This window comes from Psammomys obesus, unplaced genomic scaffold, assembly GCF_907164565.1.
Source record: "Psammomys obesus unplaced genomic scaffold, mPsaObe1.curated_primary_1811, whole genome shotgun sequence".
Taxonomy (NCBI): domain Eukaryota; kingdom Metazoa; phylum Chordata; class Mammalia; order Rodentia; family Muridae; genus Psammomys; species Psammomys obesus.
In genome coordinates, this window is record NW_026586816.1 from 4,984,007 (window position 1) to 5,008,714 (window position 24,708).

Here is a 24,708-nt window from a genome sequence, read left to right on the forward strand (position 1 = left end):
TTCTCCATCTCTAGTAACACAAAGTCCAGAAAGATTTACAGAAACAAAATCACAATAACAACAAATGAAAAACAAAACAAAGCAAAAGAAGCACACGCTCCTGGGCCTTGTGTCAGTTTTCACACTTACACATTCAGTGAGTGTGAGCTCTGCCTCACTGGTGCTTCATAATGCGTGCAGGAGCTTGTGAATGAGCAAAAGGGCAGCAATTCCACCTCTCAGAGCCCTGTTCAGAGTGGCTCAGTTCCTTGTACAACACAGGCAGAGGCAATGTGGTGTAAGCTACAGAAGAGTGTGTGTGTGTGTGTGTGTGTGTGTGTGTGTGTGTGTGTGTGTTTGTATGTGTGCATACACATGCATTCATGTGTTATGTATGGGTATGTTTGTGTATACATGCATGAGTATGAGTTTGTATGTACATGTACATGTCTGTACATACACATGTACATGTATGTGTATGTGAGTATGTGTTTGTGCATACACATGTATGTGAGGATACCCCCCCCCCCGCTGCAGGAATTTGTGCAGACCAGAGATTAACACTGGGATCTTTTATCACTTCTCTACCCTATTTCTTTAAGACCAAGCTTCTCTTGGAACCTGAAGCTCACTCTGTTGGCTAGGCTGACTGGCCAGGGAGCCCCTGGGGCCTGTCTGTCTCCAACCTCCAGTGCTGGGATGCAGGCTTGTGCTGCAGTGTCTGGAGGGGTGTGCCTGAGTTCTGGGAATCTGAACTCACATCCTCATGTTTCAACAACAAACACTGTCCCCATTGAGCCTTCATCCTATACCCTACCCCAGAAGGAGTTTAATTTTATGCTCTATGTGGTTCAGTTTGGATTCTTTTTAGGACAAGTATGTGTGCTTAAATGACTCAGCTAATTTAAAACCAATCATATAAATATAGAATCTAAAGACACTAAACCGTTCCAAACGTTTATATAACTAGAACTCTGAACAGTTTTCTAGAGTTCTCCTTTATACCTGCCCCAACTCTGGAAGACCTGCTCACTCCTGGCACACTTGCATGGCACGCACACACACATACCTTTTGAGGCAGGGTCTTGCCGTGTAGCCTTGACTTGCCAGGAGCTCACTAAGTAGACCTTGCCGGTACTGCACTCACTGAGGTTGACCTGTGCCTGCCTCCTAGTGCAAAGATCAACGATGTCTCTATCACCACAGCCCCGAGATGACGTCTTAGAAATAGAAATGAAGCCTTTCGGTAAGGTGTAACCAGAGCTCCATGTTTGCGCTCGTAAGGAACACTTCTGAGATAGCGAGCTAACAGAGGCATGTTCATCGCAACCCACAAACCACGCCAGCACATTACTAAACCCAGCAAGGACTTTTTGGTTCACAGCAAACTACTCCATTCCAAGAGTCACTGTCGGGTGTTTGCTTCCATTTGCGACTCCAGGATTTCACAAGTGAATCTGAGGGCTGGGGAGATGGTTCAGGAAGTAAAGAGCTTGCCTTGCAAATGGATGGGAGAGAGTTCAGTCACCAGAATCCAAGTCAAAAAATAAGAATAAAAGTTTTCCAGCAATCATGTGGGTCTGTGAGGCTCCACCCCGGTCTAAGGAGTTAATGATTTTAAATGGTTGCTGGAGGCAGGGTGTCATTTTCTCTAAAAATGGAATCACTGAGGAACTATAGATAGGAGTAGGGGTTCAGGGGGAAAGGAAGGGGATACCATAGCATCATGGGGGCAAATATAATCATGAATATATATATATATGTCTGAATAAGGCTGGGAGTGACAGCATATGCTGGCAATCCTATTAGGGAAGCAGATCGGGGTCCCCGAGGCTCATTGGACAGCTAGCCTCACCCACTGGGTCCGTTCCAGGCCAGTGAGAGACTTTGTCTCAGAGAAAGCAAAATGGTTGACAGCATTTGAGCAATGACACCCCAAGCTGTTCTCTGTCCTCCACACGTGAACACGCACCTGCAAACACATGCGTACTTGCATTCACACAACGCATGTGCACCCCAAAATGAAGAATAAATGTGAAGGTGAGCAAGAAATTACATAGCACCTGTGACAGAGGAATGAGAGAGAATAAAGAACAGCCCCCAGTAGAGTGGACGATGTGGGCTGCATGCTGTTACATGCAGATCACATACATAGAGTGGGAAGTGTTAGCAATGCCGCTTCATTCCTGGAGTCCTTTTGAAGGATGGATTTTAATGAGTGTAGGAAGCAAACGAATTCTTTGCAGATACAAGGTGAAAGAAGAAAGTCATGTGTGTGCAAGCATATACACATCTCCTTCCAGTGTCCACTCTTCAGAGAAGGACCATTTTCCTCCCAGATGAGTGCCAGATTAGCTGTTTTCCTTTGAAGATTCTTGCTAACTAAAAATGGCCTTCATGGACAGCCTTCCTTTACTCCACACCTTGTATCTCTTGGTCCCCAGCCACGCCCAGCATGGAGACCTCTAGGAGAAGTAACTGTTTCTCTCCCTGGCTCCTTAGCATATGGTTTCTGAGGCTGGGCTCTTCTATCTTCATACCTCCTCACATGGAGAAGAATGTCTGTCCCCCATAAAACCTCAGGGCATGTAGGAACTTTGGTTACTTCCATCTGGGGCGTTACTGCCTCACTGCAGTTTCCTGTATGTGGCCATGAAAGGATCCACCATGTAAGGGGAACCTCTGAGCATAACCTGCTGCTTGAAGCTGCCCACTGCAAGTGTGGACTTCTGTATCTGGAGCCTTTGACTAAACACTTTAGGTTCTTGCAGTAAAACCTCATTTATCTGAGCTCAAAGTAACACACATACGCAAGCAGCCTAAACTGAAGAGCTAATTGCCCCACACTGTCCATCTGAGTAGACAAGAACTGAAGAGGAAATGAAGAAATGCTGGGTCAACAGAGGGAAGGGAAAACAGAAGGTTCCAGGAAAAATAAGAACAACTTAGAATGGTCTCAAAAGGGCATTTTTCCAGATTTCAAGCACCCTGACTCTCCCTTGGAACTTACATTGCTCCTTCTCTAGAAAAACTGCATAGCTAAAGAAACAGGTTTGCTAAAAGAGGAGAGCACGCCCATACATAACATCTGGAAAGTGTGACTCAAGAGCAAGTCACGAAGTAGAGCTGAGAGAGAGCTGCACTGGGCTCTTTCTGTTCTTGCTACCGGAGCCACGGCAGCATACACAAGTGCAGACATCCACGAGTGAGAACAGTGGCTGAGGCAGTATGTTCCACCCCCAAGCGGCCACAGGCAAGTCCTAGAGCACCCCCCGATCTCACAGAGAACTGTGCAGCTAGCTCCTGGCCTATTCATTGCTCTCCTATAGGGGCTTCTTGACTTGTATTTCATACACCATATTTAAAAAAGGAAGAGAGAGTGTTTACTCAGCACACAGAAGCCCACACTTCTCAGCATTCACCTGGGGCTGCACGGTCACCTGGGGCTGTTTGGAACAAACTTTCGGCTCTAGTGGGCCCAGGCACAGGGAGAGCTTCTGCACAGGCCATCAGCTATGGGGAAGGGTTTTAACTCACCTTCTCATCCTACATTTTGAGTGGCAACAGTCTGGACTACAATGCAAAGATGGTACAAGGCACAGTGGGAGAGCAGGGACCCAGAAGAGTGGGTGATCATGTGTCAACGCCCCTGATGTCACAGCTGGGAGTAGCCTTGTTCTGTTCAGGCCCCTGGAGTGAGGCAGGGTGAGGACTCCCGAGAGAGGCTGGACACTGGGCCCTGAGTGATTGTGACAACAGTGGTCTGCTCTCTTAACATGGCCTAGTGGTCCAGACTTGCTCCCAGGGCAGTGCAGAGGGCACAGGAAGGAAGCTCTGCCTTCCTCCGGTGGGGGTAGGAGCATCTTTTGTCCTCCCACAGGAATTTGCATCTGTATGTGTACTGCTGAGAAGGAATGAAAGAAGGCTATCTATAGCATGCCTACACAAAGAAAGTCTGCTGTCCTTTAGAGGCTGTTGTTCCTGTGCCCTCTGCAAAGGGAAGACTCCTGAATGCTTAAGTTGGAGTTTTGTTTGCTCTTCACCAGAAGAGAAGAGAGGGAAGCCCTAGTTTCCCAAATTCACTGTAGGCACAGAACACCTGAGGTTCCGCAGACCACCTATGGATTGTGATTTGGTGTGATCTAGGTGACAGGGACCCATTATCTGCATATTTTTAGATTATCTTTTTTATGTGTGTGAGTGATCCGCCTTCACGAATGTATATATAACACATGTGTGCCTGACATGCGGAAGTCAGGAAAGGTTGTCATCAGGCAACCTGGAACTAGAGCTAAAGATAGTGGGTTCTGGGAACTGAACCCCTGTCCTATGCAAGAGCAACCAGTGCTGTTAACCACTGTGCCACCGTGTCAGCCCTAGGACTTGCATTAATAAAGTGCTACTGGCACTTCTGGGCTGGCTGATGGACTAAGCAGAGTAGCAGGAGACTAAGGACTGATCAAGCCACCACATTCGTTCCTTAATCCAAGTCACTTAATGGGATATTCTAGTCACTCTCTTGGGTCAAGTACAGACCATGTGGCAGACAGACAAGAGATGATATTCAGGAAAACTGAGAAACTGGGTGAGCAGAGCTAGGAAGTAGGAGGGACCAGACTTACAAAGCATTTGCCTGTTCTCATATTTCTAAGGTACCTCTCAGGATGGATCTCAAAAGGCTCGAGATGTGGACAATTTAAAGGCAACCCCAAAAAGCAATAGAAATGACAGCAAGAGAACAGGAGCCCGGCGACACATTATACAACAGAAATGTGAATGTAGCCTCAACATGAACCACGGCTTCAGTGTGCCACCAGAATGTCAACCCACATGTAGCATACAGCGTGTAATTCAGAAGGCAAGAAGGGATAGAATCTACTTTAGAAAGATATGGATCACATGCTTATCTCTTTGTAAATGCTGTGAGATTTGAAGAGATGCTCTATTTCATTCACACAACTACATTCAACAAACATTCACTGAGCTCTTCCATATACAAGGAACTGCATGATCGATCAACAGCAGCCACTTAGGTAGAAATGATTCCTCCATGCTGCTGGATAAATGAGATGCTTACATCATAAGGCAGGATCCTTAATAACGAAGTAAGCCACTAGTGCAGCCTGCTTACTATTTCTCCATCATGAGTTGCAAATGACATCTCTGATTTGGGGCACTTTATTAACAAATAGCTCAATAAAGTCTTGCAGCGTGCATCAGAGATACAATTATCTTAAGAGGACCTCAACCACATACATGACAGACAGACAGGGGCTTGTGGTGATCGGTCTCTGCAGCACCTGCTCCCTGATAGCAAAGGTCACCAGACCCCAGCCAGTGGCTTGGGAACTGCAGAGGCAAAGTCACAATTTAGCTTTCGGATTTTCACAACACAGTTCGTAAAAAAAATCAAAGTCACATGTTTGTTTTCTCCACATTTATAATGAAGGCAAGCTGGAGCTAAGCAGGAGCTCTCTTTTTGCAGGGAGATCTGAGCAGTGCCCACAAATGTGGAGTTGAAGGAACCAAAAGCCATCAAGTCAGTAGCATCGGTGTTGGCCAGTGCCTCTTTAGAGAAGGTATCTTTATTAGTCCATTAGAAAACCTCACAGTATGACATCAAACACCATTAACACGACACATCCTCATGAAAGAAGACTCACCCTTTCCATCCATTTCCTAAGGTTCATCCCATAGGAAGGGGGGATTGTCAAACAGACTAAACTCAGTGTTGGAAAATGCATTTGTTTCCATTAAAATCAAGTACATGAAAGTGTCACATAGAGTGGAGTGATTATCCACAGAGAATCCACTGTAAGGCCACCAGCGCACATGTAAACTACAGAAGGTACCAAATATCATAATGCCTGTCTGATAGAGATGTCACACTGATACTCAGAAAGTCACACAGTCTCAACGTTATATGTGCTTGGAATCTCCCATTTGATATTTTCAGAACGTGGTTAGTTAGAGCCACACACCACACGCCACACACCACAGGTGGTGGAACCACAGCTGGTGGGGGACGAATATAGTTCTATGATGAGTTACGCAAGTCAGCATCTGCTTGGGCAAAAGAGACAAATGGTTGTCTCTGAGGTTCTGGGGGTTCCTACTGTGTGCCTATGAAGCTGTGGCTGGCTGTCCGGAGTGAGATGCTTCAGAGGATCTTAATCTGGATCTGGAAGCATGTGAAAGTCTATGTCCTAGACAAGAAACATGGATTCACAACCTCCTGGATGGGCCTGTCTCCATGCGTGTTTTACAGAATCCCAGATTCCAGAGGAGGTTAACAGAGATTAACAGAATGATGCTCCATCCATTTACCTGCAAATTTCATGATGTCCTTGTTTTTAATAGCTGAGTAGTAGTCACTGGGTAAAAGTGTGCCACAATTTCTGTACCCATTCTTCCATTGAGGGACATGTAGGTTGTGTCCAGATTCTGGCTATTATAAATAAAGCTGCTATGAACATAATTAAGCAAATGTCCTTGTTGAATGTTGGTGTATCTTTTGGTATATGCCCAGGAGTGGTATAGCTAGATTTTGAGTCATTTCCAATTTTCTGAGAAAGATCATCCTGAAAATATCATCCTGAATGAGGTATCCCAAAAGCAGAAAGACACACATGGTATATACTCACTTATAAGTGGATATTAGCCATGTAATATAGGATAACCGCACTCCAATCTACAGACCTAAAGAAGCTAAACAACAAGGCAGATCCTAGGGAGGATGTTTAAATCTCATTCAGAATGGCAAACAGGATAGACACCAGAAGCAGTAGAAGAGAGAGGGCAGGATGGGAGTCTACCATAAAGGTCCTCTGAAAGGCTCCACCCAACAGGGGATCAAAGCAGATGATGAGACTCACAGCCAAATTTTGGGCAGAGTGCAGGGAGTCTTATGGAAGAAGGTGGAGAAAAGAAGGAACCATACAGGACAGGAGCTCCACAAGGAGACCAACAAAGCTAAAATATCTGAGCCCAGGGGGCCCTGCAGAGACTGAAGCACCAACCAAGGACCATGCATGGACTGGATGTAGGCCCTAATGGGAAACTTGGTCTTCTTGTGGGTTCCCTACTAAGGGGAGCAGGGACTGTTTCTGACATGGACTCTGTTGCCTGCTGGTGGAGCTGCCTTGCCAGGCCACTGTGGAAGATGATGTGTTCAGTCCTGATGCAACTTGAAGTGCTGGGGTGTATTGGGAGGGGGGCTTTCCTGAAGAGGAGGGGAGGGGGGAAGGGGGGAAAGTGGGACCAGAATGAGGGAAGGATGGGGGCTACGATTGTAAAGTGAACAGCTAAATAAATAAAGTTAAAAGTTAAAAAAGAAAGAAAGTGAAATAGCATTAAAACTCTCACAGGATATGATGCTCCGTGTTCTCTAAGAAGAGTAAATGATAGAAGTTCCTTCCCCAGGCTTTATCCAAAGTTATGTCTAAACAAAACACATTTTCAGGGTCTACCTGCCACATCTAATTTTCAGGAAGCTATTTAATTCAAGGTTAATGAATTTTAGGACAGGATCCTTCTGATAGGTAAACACAAACTGTTCTTCATGCAGGGATCTGCCTTCCATTGTCCCCCAACTGTTTTGTATCATACCTCACTGGGTGCATAAATGCTGGGGTTCATATAGTTCCCACCTACAGCGAGTCATTACACTGTTCATCCATGCAGTCCCTCATTCATGCATTCACCAAACATCTCACTGGAACCTATTCCATGTCAAGTTCTTGTGTAGGCCCTAGAGAAAAAGGGCAGGATTCATGCTAGCCAAAGGCCCAGCTCTCAGAGGGCTCCCTACCTAGAGAACTCTGTACAAAGGGTTTTACAAACAAGACATCTATTTTTCCTAAATTTTATTCTTCTTCTCCATGTGAGTATTTCAATCTATTTGAGGGCATTTTTGTGTATCTTCCTTAAAAAAAAATTTTAAGCATTCCCCTTCACACTAGCAGGAGCCTAAATGGATCATTTAGTTCGTCTGTGTATTTCATATATGCTTCAGAGGAGAGTGTCTATAAAGTGTTTCAGGTACACTGGGCACTATTCAGTATCAGGCACAATTACAAACACTATCTGACTCATGTTTTCTAGGAACCTCACTGTGAAACTGGAAGACCATCTAACTGAGTCATGGACAAGCTAGTGTCGAAATCTAGTCTACAGAAAGCCACATTTCTTTCAATTGTTCTCCAAGGTTTTACCACAACCCATACTTCATCCCAACTGAAGCCTTCCACAGAGCAGGTACAGCCAGATCCCAAGGAAGGTTCTGAAGTCTTCTAGTCCTTGGAAGCCTCACCTCTACTAAAAAGAAAAATCAGTCAGGGGTCCTCAGGAAGCACTTCATGGATACAGATGCTATGTAGAGTGTCCCATGAGACTCAAAACATTTTCATACATATATCAAGAGTGAGGAACACAAAAGTATCCAAGCAATGCCCAAAACAATATAGGCTATTTCCAGTACCCTCAGTTGTCTCTCAAAACTTGAAGGTAAGACCCTATTGCTGAAGACATCATGTACTACAAATATAAGACTTGGAGAAATTGAGCTTCAACTGTCCTAGGAGCCTCCTCCCTGAGGACTAGTTCTCCTTGACATATACAAGCTACAAAGAGAGAAAATCAATCCATAGTCCGACCTCACTGTGAAGCCTAAGAGGCATAATAATGCCTGGTCCATCAAGATATTTCCCATAATGCAATAGTGGAATGAATATCCTGGGGTAACCAACAACTGTCTAGTTGGATTAAAAAGCCTACTCATTAGGATGGAATTAATGCCTGTTACCATAAACCTAGTCAACTACTCACGGCTAGAGAGGTCATGGGCTCTGAAAAACCTACTACTTCAATTTTCCTAAACCCAAATAATTCCTAGCTGTATTCTAAATACTTATCCTTATACATCTATGGGTTTCTCTGTGTAGTCTTGGCCGTCCTGGATTTACTTTGTAGACAGGCTGGCCTTGAATTCATCTGCCTGCCTCTGCCTCTGGAGTGCTGGGATTAAAGGTGTGCACCACCATGCCTGGCTCGAAGAAGCTTCTTTTAGAAGCAGATAGTGACCGTTTGTAGTCGTCTGCAACTGGCCAAAGTACAGACAGGAAATGACCTTGGAGTACCCAACCACAACTGACGCATACAATTCCTGTACCCAAGGCCCAGGGAGCATTTTGTTAGAGGGCAGAAACACTGTAAAAGCTGGAAGGTCAGGATGTCTGCTGCTACACACGACAGCGAAGCTGCCCCAATGAAATCTTAACAGTATGGTCATCTAAACAAGACTTGCTTAATAAGACCCCCGTCGTCATGCCAGTGCAGGTGAGGGAACTTTCACAGAGCCCACCCATTAATGAAGAGCTAACGGCAAACACTGACTGCCAAGAGAGGGAGCATTCATTTTCTCCAGCGATGGATCCCCAGATAGGCTATCCAATCGCAAGAAGTCATCCCTAAACATGTGCACACAGAACCAGCACTACGTGGACTCGGCAGACTGTGTGTGTGTGTGTGTGTGTGTGTGTGTGTGAATAATAATTGAAAAAGAAGACGTGCATTTGACAAGGAGTCAAGGAGAAGTAGAAGGAGTTGAAGGGATGAAAAGAAGGGATAAAAATGATGTAAATACAGTCCTCCTATGCAAGTCCCCCAAAAATAAAGAAAACAGAGAATGAAGAATGGGGCTCAAGGAAGAGCAGCACCCCAAGCTATAGCATGGCACCCACTCTTTAGCAGGGCTGCACTTTCCATAAATCTTCACGTAGTTTCCATGCCAGCACTGCACACAGTGAGTGCTAAGATGGTGTTCGAAGAGGTGAGAAGCTAGAACATTTCTTGATAGGTGCTAGAGACTGGTTCTTAACAAGCCCTAAAGGTCCATGTTTTAAAGGATCTCAGGCTGCCGTGCTATTGGGAGGTGGTCAGGCAGAGTAAGATGAAGTTAGGTCATTGGGGGTTGTCCTGGAATGAGATATTGGGACCCTGGCCCTCTCTCACCTCCATTGCTTTCTAGCCACTGTGACGAGAGTATCCCTACCATGATGCTCTATTTCACCATATGCACAAGTCAAGGAAGGCAACTGATAATAGACTGAAATGTCTGAAATGGTGAGCCAAAATAAACTTTTCTAAAAAAAAAACAAAAAACTTTTCTCACTTTTTTTTTAGTTTTTAGTTTTTTGTTTTCTTTTCTTTTTTAAAAGATTTATTTATTTAGGTAGGTATGTATGTGAGTGCTCTGTCTTCATGTACAGCTACACACCAGAAAAGGTCATCAGAGCCCATTATAGATGACTGTGAGCCACCACATGGTTGCTGAGAATTGAACTCAGGACCTCTGGGGGAAAAAAAAAAAAACAGTACTCTTAACTGCTGAGTCATCTCTCCAGCCCCATTTTTTTCCCTTATAAGCTGATTATCTCAGATATTCTGTCACAGTAACAGAAAATTGACTAGCACGAATAACTTTCAGAGTTAGTCAATGAAAACAATCATCTTCTCATATTTTCTCATGGGCATGGCTAAGCTGTAATATTCTCATTTCTCCAAGAAAAACCAAGAACACCAGGAAGGCCTGGGAATAGAATGAAAACAAAAAAAGATAAAATGAAAACAAAAATCAAAAGAACCAAAAACCCACCTCTGGGAAAAGAACATAATTATATATAGAGAAATGTGATATTTAGCTCTATCGGGCTCATGGGACCATGCTTCTCCAGGGATGTGATAGCTCCTGGTCATGTTGTTCTTCAACAGAAAGCTGCTAACAACCCACACAGATCATATGTGAACAAACAATTAAAGGCAGCCAACTAGAAGGGGTAAATTTAGAAGCACATTATTGCTTTGCTTTCAAAACATAAAGGGGAAAAATCAAGTCCTAATATACAGATGGGACCCAAATATCCTGGCCCAGGTTTGTGGGAAGTGGCTCATTTAAATATCCAGTTAGCGAGCATGCCCAAATATAAGCTCCTATCACTTCCCTATTTCATAGTTCACCTTCTCCTGCACACTCCCTGTATCTGTTTTGCTGGCAGTATTTCTCACACGCTTCTTCCCTTGAAAAATGCTTTGTCATTTGCTTTATGTTGAGGGATTTTCATTTTCTTTCAAGGACAGAAAAGAAAGCAGCAGAGTGGATGGCTCAGAACCTCACTGTCTCCTTACTTAGCCACCTGCCCTCTCTAGGTACATGGAGTTACCTGGACCAGTTAGGTCAGCTGGATGGTGGAAAGCAGTAGAGGAAGGATGTTAGGAACGTTCTTAGGGAATGAACGGGATTTCTATCTACCATGTCACACACACACACACACACACACACACACAACCCTACGGCAACAGGTGGGCAGGGACTAATACCTATAGTCTTCCCCATGGTGTCCTTGGAAGACCCTACAGAAGCCAAATTCAAGAAGAATGAGAAAATAAGATTGTCCTAACTTTCTGGATGGGGCAGCCAGTTCAGTCTAGGCATGACAGGACACTCACTCTTCCTTCGGGCCATTAGTGAAATGACTATGCTAACAATGACTAATAATTATTATTCACACATGATGCAACAGGATCCTGAGTGATAGCATCCTCCTTGTGACAACCTCATGTAGCAGGAAGTGGACCCCCACTGTGGAGGGTCAGAGCTTACACAATCCTAGAGAATGTCTTTATTAAAAAATCCTACCAAGTCATCAACAGAAAGTTAGACAGACATGCTTCCCAGGAAATAAGTCAGTAACATGTGAGAAATTTCGTTTTTGAGACCTGGTTAGCCTTGAACTCATGGACTCTGTCTCCAGAGTAGGTAGGATGTCAGTCATGCACCACCATACCTCGCTTAGTATCATCTGCTAGGGAACACAAACTGCCCACAGGTCTCTCACTGGAAACTAACAGAGCCAGATGCTTTGAAGAACATTACACCATCTTGTGGCTTGAGAATGTAAAAGGTATCTTTAACATTATAGACCGTCTTCTGAGAGACTTGTAAACCTTGGCTAATTTTAACTGCTGAATCTGTCAAAGAGAAATGAGGGGGAAACATGATTGGTTCTTATTGATGATAACAGGTTTTAAAACTTTGCTCAGTGAGACACTGTATTCAGTTCAAAAGAGAAACAGAAATGATAACTCAAGGCTGCAGTGGCCCGTCTTGAAGGAGTTTAGAGACCCTGTCCCTCGAAGCCACCGGGAGCTTCTCTGAAGTGCATCAGAGTTCTGTGACTGTAATCCTTAACTTGCCTTGTGTGCAGGAAGTCAGGAGTGAGTGCTCTGCTCAGCAGCCCCCAGGTCAGAGACTTGGTGGCAATGCTGTCCACATCTGGCGGTGACAGCACAAAAGGGGAACTCCAAACCTTAAAGGCCTGGCCAACGCACAGGAGAAACCTTTCAACAGCATACTCCCACTCATCACTTAAAGTGGTCATCTCCCTTCCTATAGCTTTCGGCTGACGTAGGGAGCTCACTTTTGCTTGGATTATTCCCTGAAGAGAGATCTTGTTAACAGTGGGAAAGGCCACCAGCCTGAGATGGAAGGGGTGGGCTTATTCTCCGGCTGCACAATCATTAAAGATGTCACGCCTTAGACAGGTTGTTTACCTGTTGGGCCTAAATCTTCTCACCTGAAAACCCAGGATAATGGTGAGAATGTTAATGTCGATGGCTGAGAATGGACAACATCCCTCATATTGATTGCTGAGCAACATGTACATAAGAAATATAGCAGAAGAAAATGAGCCGAGTCTATATGTAGAGCTCCGGTCAAACATGATGGGGAATCATGGAACGTTAACACTAGTGAAGCAAAATAACATTTACGTTAATTTGAAAATGACACCAAAATCATTTGTCACCTATGCATTCATTCACATGAGGTTCAAAGTATTCAATGCAAGCCAGCTGCCTTCAAAACAGGAGGGTAGTTGCTTCTCAAGGTCAAAGATCTGGGCAATTAAATATAAAGGATAAAAATTTGAAGGGGTTCATTTCTTGTAAGCAGAAAAAGATTAAATACAGACACTGATCTATAAATCCGAAACCCAAAGCTTTCTGAGCAACAATCGATGTAAAGCCACAAAGGTAAATTCTGTACCGGACCTCTGATGCCTCAATGCACATGACTTCATGTACAAAATTATTTAAAATATCATATGAAATTATCTTCAGGCATGGTCAAAACCTTCATATGAACTGCATCTTCAGCTTTGGGTTCCAGCCCCAAGATATCTCATTCTGTATATACAAATATTCCAAAAATAACCTAAGATCAGAAATAATTCCAATCTCAAGGCTATATCAAATGTCCAAATTTGTTAATTCTGAGAGTAAATTCCTGGAAGTTTGTTATATTTCAGTAGGTCTTTCTTGTTTGTCTGTTTGCTTGCTTGCTTCAGTTAAAAAAGAAAAACTGCCACACAGAAATTTCACAGACTCATTCATGAAACTATTCATTCAGCAAAGGTTTCTTTCCACATAACAGGCAAAAATCTATATCCTGAGGATATGATGCTGAGCAAAGCATCCTGGTCCAGAGCTTGTCGCCCACTGGGAAAAGATCAGAGTGTGGAGAAATAACGCCTCCATACAAGCCCTTCCCTGGCACAGCTTAGCCAGGGATGAGGTGTTGGGAAGGAGCACTTCCCAGGAGCAGCCTGGCTGGGCTGCAATTCCAGCACCTCCCAGCTCTTCCCAGGTGCTCCAGGCATGTCTGACTCACCAGCATGAAAGGAAAATTGAGCAGAATCTGAAGGCAAGGCACTACCCCAGCCTTAGTTGGCTTCAAGAGGGCACTTGAGAAGTGTCGGTTCTCTTTCTCATCTTTGGACAGAACCTGTGGGCTGGGATACTACTGCGGGAATGTCAAATTGGGAATCTGAAACAACTGCCTCTAAGAACTGATTTTCAACTCCATCACTTTTCATCTCTTCATGTGCTGTCCAAGCACAGCAGCAGGCTGATGTTTAAGAACTTGGGAGAGTATGAATGTGTGGACATTTGAGCTAGAGGTGACCAGGAAGGTGAAGGTGGTAAGGACAGAATGATGTTTAGGAGTGAGGTTTCTCCAAACCATACCATAGTAAGAAGTGGCTAAAAGACCAAAGAGAGGGAAGGCAAAACAAGGAAGAAGCTGACAGCTGACTTAAAAGTTATACAAGTGGGAAAGGTTTAAGATGTAGTATAAAACTCAAAATGACACTGAGGCAGCTAAGGTTGGCTCTTCAAAAGGATGACAATGTCAAGAACCCCAGATAACCAGCAATAAGTGGCCTCTGCAAGCCGGTAAGGCTTGAGCTTCTTGTCACTACAGGGAGCCAAGGACATGAAGGTACAGCACCTCATGATGATGCTATGAAGGTAACTCTAGCATTACCTGAGCTACAGGGCCACAGGAATGTCTTAAGTCTGCGAGTGCTGAGTTCATGATTCTAATGTATGCAGAACGGGGATCAGATGGTTGTAAGGCTATTGCCACTCCTGCCCCACCTCGTTCATTAATCCCTTAATGGTAGCTTCTGCCTTTGCAAATTTCCTTTCACATTTCTCGCTGGGAGCCAGTGGAGTCTGCCATTTCTGGACTGAACACATGGTAATGTCAGGGAGGAAGACAGTATGAAGGTCCCCACATGGGTTCATACAGAAAAAAACTGCCATGTACCTTGCAGCAGGCTGCTTCCTAAGGCACCAGATTTTGTTATGGAGGTCATGACCAGAAATCAAGTTAGCAGGGCTATAGATACGGCTTAGTGGCTAAGAGCATGTACTATTCCCACAGAGGACCTGAGTTCAGTCTTACAACTACCTGTAACTACAGCTCCAGGGAGATCTGACACCCTCTTCTGACCTCCATGCCCATGTACAAACCCCCACCAACACACACACATGAAATTTTTACACATTAAAACACATTTGGTCAAAGGAGGCCAGAGGCCAGGTTATGGTTAAGTGAGAACTGTGTTTCATAGCTGCCATCACCATGGTGATCCTCTCTATAGAGAGAAAGTCAGCAACTGCTAACGGCCAAACAGACAATCAGTCTAATAATCAGTATGGTGGGAACCTTGTGTCTGCTTCTAAGTCACAGACAGTGTCAGAAAGCAGGAGCTTGAGAGGCGCAGGAAGAGAGGTGCCCGTCCGGTCCCTCCCCCCACCCACTGGTGATGACTTCTGGGGAGACAAGGAGTGAGCAGTCACTGCAGCGGAAGGAGAGTGCTGGGCTGCAGGAATCCTCTCTGGCCATGGAGGTTCCCCAGCAGTGGGTCAGTGGATGGACGACTGCTTAGACACTGCGCCTTCAGAACAAACCAGCCCAAGCTGGTGGCACTGAGGAGCCACGGTCCAGTTTCATCGTCCTCGTCTCCTGTTCTGTTGTAGCCAGCCCTCCTGCACAGCTCCCGCTCAGGCTCTCTTCTGAAGGTGCTATCAGACAGCGGCTGTGGCTGGGTCATTCAGGAAGGGTCTCTACTCACGAGTTTAGTTGTTGAGCCAGCTGGGACTGCTGACAGAAGAACTCGCATGTGGCTTTCCCTGACACCTTGGCTTCCTCCCAGTGTGGTGGCCGGATTCCAAGATCAACTCATCCCAAGGGAGAGAGCCTCATGGAGGCTGCACTGCCTGCAATACTCAGCCGTAAAAGGTACATGGCTCCTGCCACATTCGACCTAGCAGGCACAAGTTGCAACAGCCAGCAATGTTCTCGGAGGTAGCCAGCAGGCCGAGCCTCAGTGTTGGTGAGCATGAGTGAAAGTACCATGAGGTACAATCCCTCCTAGAAACCATATCCCAGGTCCTCTGATGGACCCACACAGCACCTTCCAGCCTGGGGGTTCCCTCTGCTGGGTCAAGCATCGGACTGAAGACCATTGCTAAGAGAAGTGTGCTGCTGTGCCTTTGAGAATCTTTAGAAAAAGAAAATCACAGAAGAGCTGAACAACAGGAGCACAGGCTTCCTCACTTTAAACACACTGACTCTTTGAAAAGTGATTTAGTAAGAAATACAAATTCCATTTCACACAAGGCAGAGCCTGGTGAGAGATTAAAGTGTTGCCTGAAGATATGCATCCATTTGCTTTGAACTCTAGAGCCAGAAAAGCCTGAGTGTGTCCCTAAAATCTCATACGCGCCAAGGGCCATGGGGCAGGCAGGATGTCTGTAGCAATACCATGTCCCTAACAACCATTCAGTCCTCAAGCAGTCTTCTAAGTTTATGTAAGTCCTAGGCTCAGGTCCCAGTAACACTTCTAGACATGACTTGCTTACTTTCCTGGGTTGCAAAATAAAAAGATCTGCTCTGTTGACAGCTAACCCTCTATTTTCTATCAGAAGAACCTGGGCTGGCATTCTCTGATAGACTTCAGTTTTGCAATTTTGACAAGTTTGGAGCTTCCTCAGAAGTCCCCAGACATCTGACACAGGGACAGAGGTGGTAAAAGATAGAATAAGGAAGGTGGGGAGAGTTCCCTGATTTTTAGGAAAGTCTCCTCCCTTTCACAGACCTACACCTGCTGCTAATCGTGAGCCTCTATCAGTGACTGTGCAAACACACCAGGCTATGAAAACTCGAGGAGTGAGCCTGAGCTCCTGCCCTGAGAGAGACAAACTCAAGTGGGCACATGCAGAGGAAGGCGGTGGAACACTACAAATCTCTGGGATGAGGGCGGTCTTCGCAGGCAGCTGAGAAATGAGGGAGACATGGTTGCTGGAGCCCTATTCATCCTTCTGTACATTTCGCTCTTGGGAACACACTGGCCCAACTTCCAACCACAGAACCTTCCCGCAAGGCATGGCTTTTGAAAGCTGGTCCCCTCCCTTCTTGGTGGAAGAAATCTAAGGTGTGTCTTCCCTGCTGTCCTTCGGACTCTCTTTTATAAGGACTTTAATCCCATTTCTGGCTTCTGGTCCCTCGGGGCTAGAATTTCAGCATGTGGATTTAGGAGAGACAGAGGCAGTCACGTGACACCACGCCTCCTCCACGCTGAGCCTGTCATTTGACTGTCACCTCTGTCACCTCACCCCGAAGGAGGTGACCCGCGTCCCACAGACATAGAAGCTGACTTTCTATATTCCCCCACTGCCTGCTTCATTTTAACCTCAGGCTGACTTATTAAAATTAATTATTTAATGCTGAATTGGAAGTGGCCGGAGATCTGCCCCTCTCCCTCTGCCGGGAGATTTTATCCATTGACCCTGGTTTCAGGCAGGACACTGGCCCCTTTGAAAAATGATTTTATAATTCTAGCCTAGAAAAAAATATAGTTTTTTAAGATGCCAAGATCAAAATATCTTAGCACCTGTTGGCTCAGCTTAGCAGTTCCGGGGGGGGAGGGCACAATCTCTCAATAGCTATCATTACAAGTCTACAATTCTTGCGTGAAAATGCTATGATTTTACATGTTATTTATATAAAAGTTTCCATCCTCAGTATCCCCTTTAAGTTTTAAGAATCGTGGCTTCAATTTCTTTTCTCAAACATTTTTTAGGAACATTTGCTAACATCTAGAAAAGCAGGGAGAATTTTAGAGCGAACACCTACAAATCACAGACCCAACACTGAAGTATTTTATTTTACCAGTTTTTCCATGTTGCCATGCCTGCACCCTCATCTATCATATTGGTGTATTTCAATTTACAGAAATTCATATATTCCATCATGTAATCCCTACCCTTGGGAGGCTGAGAGTAGAGATTCAAGAATTCAAGGACAGCTTGGACTAATATGGAGACCAGATGTCAAACAAACTAAAGCTTCATTCCCTCCATGCCTAGGCTAATGAATAGATCACTAATTAAGGTTTAGTATTTTCCTTCTTTGGGGCTACATTCACCCACAGGACAAAGCCCAGAAGTCAAGCCATAAGTGAGTTGGACACAGCTATACCTGTGCATTCAACCACTATGAAGATAAAGGTGTGCCATGACCTCAGGAGAGGTCTCACAGGTGGTTGCTTAGAACTCTCTTACCCCATTTCACCTTCCCACAACTGTGCATCTGATTCCTAGCACCACAGTTCATGCTTCCTCTAGAACCATGTGTGTAAGCATGATCTTCGACATGAACCTTGGCATACACAGTCCTTGAGATTCATCCATATTTTGGAGCATAGACACATTCTCAGTTATACCTACATACATGTAAGCACATATCAGCACATGTAGATAACACATACATAGTGGTAAACTATTTGGGTGAATATTAATGTATAGTGTGGGGTTTCTCTCTGGAAAAAGCCTTGCAAATTTTGGTCATTTTTTTTTCTTGGATACTTATACTTTTGAGGTATCTAAAAACTTCATCAGGGAAAGAAAATTAGTAAAAACTGGATACCCATAATCCTCCCCTTCATGTCTCTCCAAAGAGGAACTCTGGGCTGGACTGGGGAGTGCAGTATGGGAGACAACTCTGTGGTTCATAAGGACTTATTGCCAGTCCTGCCTCTCTGGATGTGATGGAAAAAAACATTGAGCTATAGTAAGTATGAGAAGGGAAGCGAAGAGTTTGGAGGGAGTGGTATAATCTACTGTGTAGACAGTCATATGATTCTGCCTCAGAAGCTGCTGGGGGCCAGAAAGCCTATGCAAAATCCTTCTGGACTTTGGCAGATTCCTTATTACAGTCATAGCAACAGAGCAAGGCAAGCACTATACAATTGCCTCCACCGAGACATAGAGGCTTAGATAGGTAAGAAAACAAGGCCCTTGCCTTAAAGTGAGACTTGTGTATTAGGGTCTTTGAATGGATTAAGATCCTTTATTTCCAACAAAATCTGTCCCTGAAAAAAAAGTCAGTGTCATTTATTTCTTTATGTTCTTTCCTTCCCCTGTCCTTTACATGGTGATAATTTGTGATTTTTAAGTGACCCATACAAAGATAGCACATAAATACTGCCTTATCCGTCAAATGTCTCAGCTTACTTTTGGCTGCCCTGGAAGTAGATGCCAAGATAAGGATCTGAGCACCTTTATTTAGGAGGTTATCTCAGGAAACACCAGTAGGAAATGAGCAAGTGATATAAAAAAGGGAAGGTTCCCAAGGCACCATGTATATTTTTTATAATTATTTTTATTTTTATTAATTATAGTTTATTCACTTTGTATCTCCACTGTACCTCCTCCCCTCCTCCCCTCCCAATCCCACCCTCCCTCTTTCCCACTTTTGTCCCTCTCCCAGTCCACTGAAAAGGGAGGTCCTCCTCCCCTTCCCTCTGACCCTAGTCTATCAGGTCTCATCAGAAGTGGCTGCATTGTCTTCTTCTGTGGCCTGGTAAGGCTACTCCCTGCTTGGGGGGAAGGTGATCAAAGAGCAGGCCAATTAGTTCATGTCAGAGACAGTCCCTGCACCCATTACTATGGAGGCCACTTGGATACTGAACTGCCATAGGCTACCTCTGTGCAGGGGTTCCAGGCCATCTTCCATCTTCATGAGTGGTCCTTGGCTGGAGTATCAGTCTTAGAAAAGACTCCTGTGCCCAGAATGTTAGGATCTGTCACTGTCCTTGTGAAGCTCCTGGCCTTTCCAGGTCTTACTATCTCCCACTTCTTTCATAAGATTTGCTGTACTATGCCCAAAATTTGGCTATGAGTCTCAACATCTGCCACGATACCCTGCAGGGTAGAGCCTTTCAGAGGCCCTCTGTGGTAGGCTCCTGTCCTGTTTCCTGTTTTCTCCCTCCTCCGATGTCCATCCTCTTTGCCTTTCTGAATGGGGATTGAGCATCTTGGCCAGAGTCCTCCTTCCTGATTAGCTTCCTTAGGTGTACAGATTTTAGTATGTTTATCCTATATTATATGTCTAGTATCTGCTTATGAGTGAGTATATACCCTGTGTGTCTTTCAGCTTCTGGGATAGCTCACTCAAGATGATCTTTTTCAGTTCCCACCATTTACCTGCAAATTTCATGATTTCCTTGTTTTTTATTGCTGAGTAATATTCCATTGTGTAGATGCTCCACAATTTCTGTATCCATTCCTCAACTAAGGGGTACCTGGGCTGTTTCCAGCTTCTGGCTATTACAAATAAAGCTGCTACAAACAAGGTTGAGCAAATGTTGTATATTTGAGCATCTTTTGGATATATGCCTAGGAGTGTATCTAGGGCTTTAGCTGTGGAGGCAACTAGGGAGATGGTTCAGTGGTTAAAAACACTTGTTGTGCAAGTTTACATTCCCACCAGCAGTGGAGGAGGGCTCTTCTTTCTCCCAATTCTCTCCAGCATGTGTTGTCACTTGAGCTTTTGATCTTAGCCATTCTGATGGGTGTAAGGTGAAATCTGATTTGCATTTCCCTGGTCACTAAGGATGTTGAGCATTTCTTTGGTGAGCATTTCTTTAAGTGTTCCTCTGCCATTTGATGTTCCTCTACAGAGAATTCTCTGTTTAACTCGGTACCCCATTTTTTAATTGGGTTATTTGCCCACCAGGGTATCAAAATGTATGCTGAGATTCATATCCAAACTTTGGTCAGACTGCAGAGAATCTTATGAAAGAAGGGGGAGATAGAAAGACCTGGAGGGAACAGGAGCTCCACAAGGAGAGCAACAGAACCAAAAAATCTGGGCACTGTCTTTTCTGACACTGACACTCCAAATAAGGACCATGCATGGAGATAACTTAGAACCCCTGCACAGAAGTAGCCCATGGTAGCTCAGTGTCCAAGAGGGTTCCCCAATAATAGGAATAGGGGCCATCTCTGACATGAACTCATGGGCTGGCTCTTTGATCACCTCCACCTGAGGGGGGAGCAGCCTTACCAGTCCACAGAGGGAGACAAAGAAGCCAGTCCTGATGAGACCTGATAGACTAGGGTCAGATGGAAGGGGAGTAGGACCTCCCCTATCATTGGACTAGGAGAAGGGCATAGGAGAAGAAGAGGGAGAATGGGATTGGGAGGGAATGGAGAAGGGGGCTACAGCTGGGATACAAAGTGAATAAACTATAATTAATAAAAATAAAATAAAAATAAAAAAACCTTATTGCCCTTGGATTCATGGGCATGATTCAACTCTTAGGACCCATACAGTGACTCACAGCCATGCGTAGCTGATTTCAGGACATCCAACACCTTCTTTTGACCTCCACAGGTATTAGACACGTACTTGATGCTCACACAGATATTCAGACAAAATATTCATACAAATAAAAGCAAAATAAGTCTTAAAGAATGTTTGAAAAAGAAATCAGTCCTTAACACAGGATATGAAAGTGAGAAGGTGCCATCTGCAAAAGAAAGAGGAGAAGAAGGAGGAAGAGGAGGAGAAGAGGGAGTGCCCTCACCATACAGCAAACCTGTTTGTACCTCTTCTTACTTTCCAGATTCCAGAAACGAAAGCAACGAATTCATTTTCTTTAGAGCCAAGCAGTCTACAGTGTTTTCTTATAGCAGCTAAATGAGCAAAGACAAAGGGGGGCAGATTCATTCACAGAAAAGCCCTATGTCATTTGTACCTGTTCACAGTGTTTCAATTTTTCTTAATCCACTGGGACCCATTCTGTACACACAACTTAGCATACTCCATCCAAAGTTCCGGATTCCCATCAACAGTGGTCACTCTCTGGATTGGCCCAGAGCAAATCAACAAGATTTTGTCATATGTGAAATTCCTGTTTCTCTATAAAAGATAGGCTTACTGACTTATTTTCCTACTCATAGGCGATTCCTGTGCTCTGCACAATTACTCGGGCTGCTAAAGCTACTTCTACTTTATTCTTGATTTTTTTTTTTTAATATTACCTGTCAAATTCACTTTACTCTTCCCGTGTCCTCAAGTTAGTGAAAAGAACCAATAGCATGAATGGTAATCACAATTTCCTAGGTGTCACTCGCTGAGTCCCTGTTTGTGAGATCACTTAGAATCTTCACAGCGTGTCCTCAGGAAACGGGCATCTATTCAAGGCTGAACATGTGCTGGGTGCAAAGTATTTGGAGTTCTTTGTGTGAATAGTCTCTACAGCACCAAAGAGAACTCTCAGGCCCTGAGATGTTAAATAGTATGTATGAGTGTCAAAGCCACAATTTCTACCCAGGTTTATAGGACTCAGGCCTGCATCCCAGTTCTACCCGGAAGTTATAAAAGGTGAGCACCCCATATCTTCAGGTTTCCTTATGACCCCAAGACAAATAACAAAGCCATTAACAAATCCAACCTACTCTTTGACACCCAGACATTTGCCTCTTCCAGCATGATCTGCTACAGTCAGTGATCTGTAGTCTGTCCTGTTTCTGTCTCAATTCCTTATCTCTAATCCCAACAGTGTGCAGTATCCTGAGGTCTCATTGCTGGCCCAGGGATGAGAGCCCAGAATGAGCTCGGAGTCTTGATAAAAACAGATAAGACACTAGGCTAGCATTAAATCATTTTTAATCTGTTTCTAAAAGGAGGGCTCCTGATATTTAATTCAGGGATTTTATTTTCTTATCAGAGAAACGAATGGGATCATATCAAGGAACTCTCAAGCACCCATACAACAAAACTAGGTGTATTCATATTTAAATGAATTCTCTGAAGTGCAACATGAGCTCTATTCTCAATTTAGCTGGGGTTTGATCCTAGTAGACTATATAGGGAGGTCATTAGCCTATTGGCATAGGAAGCCCATTAAGGGGAGTCTCTGTGTCTGAACTTACATGGTTGTAACTCAGCTCTGCCCTCTTTGTGTCCCTTTGGCAGGCACCCTAAACTGCATTTTGGATTCTGGAGAAATGGCAGGTAGGCTCTGGGGTAAGAAGCTGGTCTCATCTCCTCCCAGGCTTGGAGCATCACATTCCAGATCAAAGTGTGGCAGGGAAAGCTGCTTACACCCTAAGGTCCTGCGCTGAGTTCCATACCTTAGCCACCCCAGTTTCTACATGTAGGGAGGGGCATAGACTTCATATCTCCTCAAGTGACCCCCATGGGCTAGACTAAGGGACTTCATACTTGAGCGCACCTAAAAAGCCTCAGAAAACTGGTGAAAACCCATATGTCTGAGTCTTCTTCCAAGAAGTTCTCACATAACAGGTCTCAGATCTGGCGGAGAAACGATCACTTGTGGCAAGCCCTGAGGCCTATGGTGCCTGTGATTCTGGGATGCCCGGGAATCATCCACACTTGGATGAGATCAAATCAGTGCTCTTTTGGCAATCCAGATTTGCCAGTATGACTCAAAAGCTGCTTATACACACCAACAAAGCTAGCAAAGCCAGCCTATCACTGACTCTATTCTGGCCCTTGTTCTAGTGCTTTCTAGTGGTGGATTCCACAGATGTTCCCTCACACATGGGAACCTTAGCTTTGCTTTATCTGAACACGGAGATAACAAAAAAACATCATTTCTGAGTGTGAGCTTCAAAGAGTACCCCAGTTACTCTGTATATACCGCTGCTACAGAAATAACAGAGAAGAGAGAAGTACTATCCAGAACATTGGAGACATGAACTAGCATTTAGTCCTTGGCCAGGAAGGAGACATGACCATCACTGTTGTAGGCACATGGGTTCAGCCAAGGAGGGCTACAATGGGGCCAGGAAGTGGTTTCCCTGTTAGCAGATCCAAAAGTAGGTGCTGCTAGCCACTCCATTCCTGTTCTTATGGTCTCTTCACGTAGGTAAGGGTGTTGCCCACCGCTCTAGAGATTCCCAAGGGGTAAGCTTTAGCGAAACTGTGCGTGTGTAGCATGGGATAGTATGCCTGAATTCAACCCTGCATGTAAGTTTCACTCTTAGACCCAGGGAGAAACAAATTCAGAAAGTAATGAGTATTAGAGAGCAAATGCTATGATTGAGGAGACTGTCTGTATGATGGCTCTGAACTATTTCTAGAAGGTGGACAAATGCTCTTGAGGTAAAATTTTAAACATATTCCCAACTCAAGAACAGAGAAATAGTGAAAGACAGAGAGTTTTACATTATGAGTTGAATAGAGAAGCAGAAAAGAAAATATGCATTCATAATCCTTCTAATACCAAGGATTATATTAGATATATTTAATGTGACACAGGAGAGGTCAGGGTCAGGAACAGAGAGGAGGTAAGAAAGTAATTCTTTGTTTAATCTCCTTACCATGATACATGAGATTTCAGTGTCAGAGTCTAGCACGGGAAACAATAATAAATATTTCTGTGAAGGGCTAGAGAATAATTAATTTTGGTCCTGCATACCTTGTGGTCAGCAATTACTCAATTAGGCCATAATAATGACAGTAGTCATTGACCACACATAAATGGATGTGTGTTACTGTTTTCTAACAAAAGTTTTCTAAGAGTTAACAGTGTCTGCCATTTTATCCAAGGGCTCTTGTTTGTTGAGACAGACTTTGAGGAAAGGGATTTGGAGGAGACTAGAAGTAGTAATCCCTCAAATCTTCCTCACAGTTGTGGCTTAGGACTTCGAGTTATTTAGTTACCCACTGGGCATTACAGGATAGCCATTCCTAAGCTGGAGTCTGAGTGGATGAATCTGTTCCAAGGGCCAGTCTGTTCTAGTGATCTAATGACCATGAAATACTCTGAAAAGCTAAGTGTGCTTTACAAATATGCCCCCCAAGCCTGACATCAAAGGATGGTTTATCATCCTTTGCCTGCCTTTGAGAAGAATTCCAGACACCACTTACCAGATTAGGTTAGAGAATAGTTTAAGAAAGAAAAAAAGAAAGAAATCAAGAAAGAAAGAAAGAGAGAGAGAGAGGGAGGGAGGGAGGGAGGAAGGAAGGAAGGAAGGAAGGAAGGAAGGAAGGAAGGAAGGAAGGAAGGA

The 24,708-nt window shown here is 44.4% G+C and overlaps 1 protein-coding gene across 1 annotated transcript in view; it reads right to left on the minus strand.

The window, feature by feature from the left end:
* Positions 1–24,708, minus strand: part of Slc24a3 (solute carrier family 24 member 3) — a 480,324-nt gene that overhangs the window by 380,066 nt on the left and 75,550 nt on the right. The window lies entirely within an intron of this gene.